The sequence below is a fragment of the Silene latifolia genome, chromosome 11 (genome assembly GCF_048544455.1).
Source record: "Silene latifolia isolate original U9 population chromosome 11, ASM4854445v1, whole genome shotgun sequence".
Taxonomy (NCBI): domain Eukaryota; kingdom Viridiplantae; phylum Streptophyta; class Magnoliopsida; order Caryophyllales; family Caryophyllaceae; genus Silene; species Silene latifolia.
Genome location: NC_133536.1, coordinates 32834309 through 32837004, shown reverse-complemented (window position 1 = coordinate 32837004; position 2696 = coordinate 32834309). Strand labels below are relative to the sequence as shown.

The 2696-nt window shown below is 46.6% G+C and overlaps 1 non-coding gene across 1 annotated transcript; it reads left to right on the top strand.

Moving 5' to 3' along the window:
* Positions 1-1677: 1677 nt before the first annotated feature.
* On the top strand, positions 1678-1784 carry LOC141616120 (small nucleolar RNA R71). Its single transcript, XR_012530490.1, has one exon. It is a non-coding gene; the product is annotated as a small nucleolar RNA R71 (small nucleolar RNA).
* The last annotated feature ends 912 nt before the right edge of the window (positions 1785-2696 follow it).

Genomic DNA, 2696 nt, shown 5'->3' with positions numbered 1-2696 from the left:
GACTCCTATGGGTTCGACCGCAGAGCGGTCGGCCATCTGGACTGTCATCTCGTAATAGCAAACTGGTCGTTTAAGCTTCCTAGCTAGACTTAAGGGCATGACACTTATGCTAGCTCCTAAATCACATAAAGCCTTTTCGATAGAAAAGGTGTCTATGCTACAAGGGACGGAAAAACTGCCCGGGTCTTCTAACTTATGGGGCGCAGTGTGAGACAAGTAAGAGCAAGACTCTTTAGTTAACGCAACAGTATGAACATGTTCAAGTGATTTTTTCTTTGACAACAACTGTTTCATAAACTTAGTATATGCTGGCACTTGGTTAACTAACTCAAGAAAGGGTACCTGAACATTTAAGCTACGAATAACTTTCTCAAATTTGCTAAAAGATACATGTTCCTTGGTTGGCACGAGTCTCTCCGGATATGGGGCTGTAAGGAGCACCTTAGCCCTCTCCTCTAATTCGCGCGCGCCAGCGTCCTTGGACTTTGGCTGGAAGTCCGTCACCTTTTCTTTGTTGAAGCTAGACCCCTCCTCGGACCGTCTCAAATGAGACCCATTAACCGTCATTGGATCGAACTTCGGAGCCGGATCTGACCCATCAGCACTCGGGTCTGCCCCCAAAACTTTCGGGACGGTGGTACCCCGAAACAAGTGGTTTCGTAAATTATTTGGCATTAAAGGACGAAACTCTTCAATATCAGCAGTGATATGGGTCGATCGACTACCCTCATCGATCGATCGATTGGATTCTGATTCGAAGCTCAGTAACCCGTGTTTTGATCGATCGACTAGGTACTTGATCGATCGATCGAAATACCTGGCAGACGTACTGTTTTTTTGATTTATTCGTTCTGACTTTGTTTGAACTCGGATCTGCCTCCTTCTTCTCAACAGCTTTCTCGACCATGGCAGGACCATCAAGGGTGGACCCGCTCCTCAAGGTGATGGCATGTAGGGTCTCCTTTTGCTCGGGTTGAGTGGGTAGGTGCCCAGGAGCTCGGGTGTTACTCTTGCTAGCCAACTGAGCTATTTGGCTCTCTAGCAACTTCATCCCGGCCTCTCTTGCTTGGGACTCCTTTAGCAACAGATTTTTCAGCTCGGAAAACTCAGAATTTTGCGTTTGTTGCTGCTGCGGCACATAAGGAGGCTTTTGGTATTGCTGTTGCTTTTGATGCGGAGGTACATATGGCTGCTGCTGTGGCGGAGGTTGAGTTGGATTCAAAACATTCTGGCCTCTCCAACTCAAGTTTGGATGCGGTGGCTCGTAGTAGGTGTTGTTCTGCCTGTAGTGTTGAAAGGCAGCACAAGATTCAAAGGGACTAGGGCAGTTCTTCGAGACATGGCCCTCTACTCCACACCTTTCGCAAAGGAAGGGACCGTCTGAAACAGCGTTGACTTGGTATATCCCACCCTTGGAGGCTCCTCCTAGCTCATACTTGTCAAATCTTGCGGTGAGAGCCTCAAGTGCAGCAACAGAGGAAGATTCAGCAGCTCTCCTCTAGTTCCCTCTCGAATTCCCATACTCGGCCTTGTGGGTAGCTAGATCGTCAATGATCTTCCACCCCTTGGTTGCTCCCAAATTTTCGACAAATCTCCCATTGGTGCAAAGCATCCAAAATGGCCCTCTAATCGTCGTACAACCCATTGTAAAAATGATTGCACAAGCTCCACTTTTCAAATCCATGGTGCGGTATGGTTCGCACTAACTTCTTGAATCGGACCCATGCCTCATGGAAATTCTCATCTGGCCCTTGTTTAAAACCCGTGATTTGGGCTCTAATAGCGATCGTCCTTGAAGCGGAAAAGTACTTCTTGTAGAACGCCAATGCCAATGTATTCCAATCGTGATCTCGAGCGGCTCGGTCCGATCTCTATACCACTCCCTTGCAAAGCATCACGAAGGGAGAAGATGAACATGGTCTCTTTGATTTGATCCTGGGTCACGCCATCTGGTGGGGGAATAGAGCGGCATAGTCAATAAAGGTCTCCATATGTCTATTTGCATCTTCATTTGCAGCTCCCCCAAACCGATTTCTCTCGACCATAGTGATGTAAGCAGGCTTTGGTTCGAATTTCTGGCATCTCCCGGTAACTCGAACCCCTTGTATAGATTGTCGGCTGTCGGCTCGGAAAAACTAGCTATACTCGCTTCCTCGGCCATGACTGGAATTTCCGGAGAAGTAATCGCTGTCTCGGTGAAGAAGTGGAAACGGGTGAAGATTGTGGGTCTTCTTGACAGTTCGTTCTCGTGATAGCTTGTGAGTACTCGGCTCTTCCTCTGTCGGTAATACTCGTCGTGTTCGCCTCAACTCGCGCAAGGATCTCTCAATCTCAGGGTTCAATGGTACTAATTCTCCACCCTGTGACCTGCGCATAAGAGGAAACTACAACAAAATATAAGAACAGTTTAAGGAACGGATGTTCCTTAAACTAAGAAAGACTGAAAATTAAACAACTAAAATTAGGACTATTGCCTCCCCGGCAACGGCGCCAAAATTTGATACCCGTCGTTGTGAGTACCAAAGATAAAATTTATAATTCCTATTAAGACTAACCTAGGCTAGTGGTAACAGGGTCGATCCGCAAGGAGGCAGTTGTAAACTTTAGTTGTCTAATGAAAGTCTAAGGTAGCAATTATAGGGGTTGAATTGAATTGTTCTATAGCTAATGGCAATAAAAGGAAAATAAACTAAAAA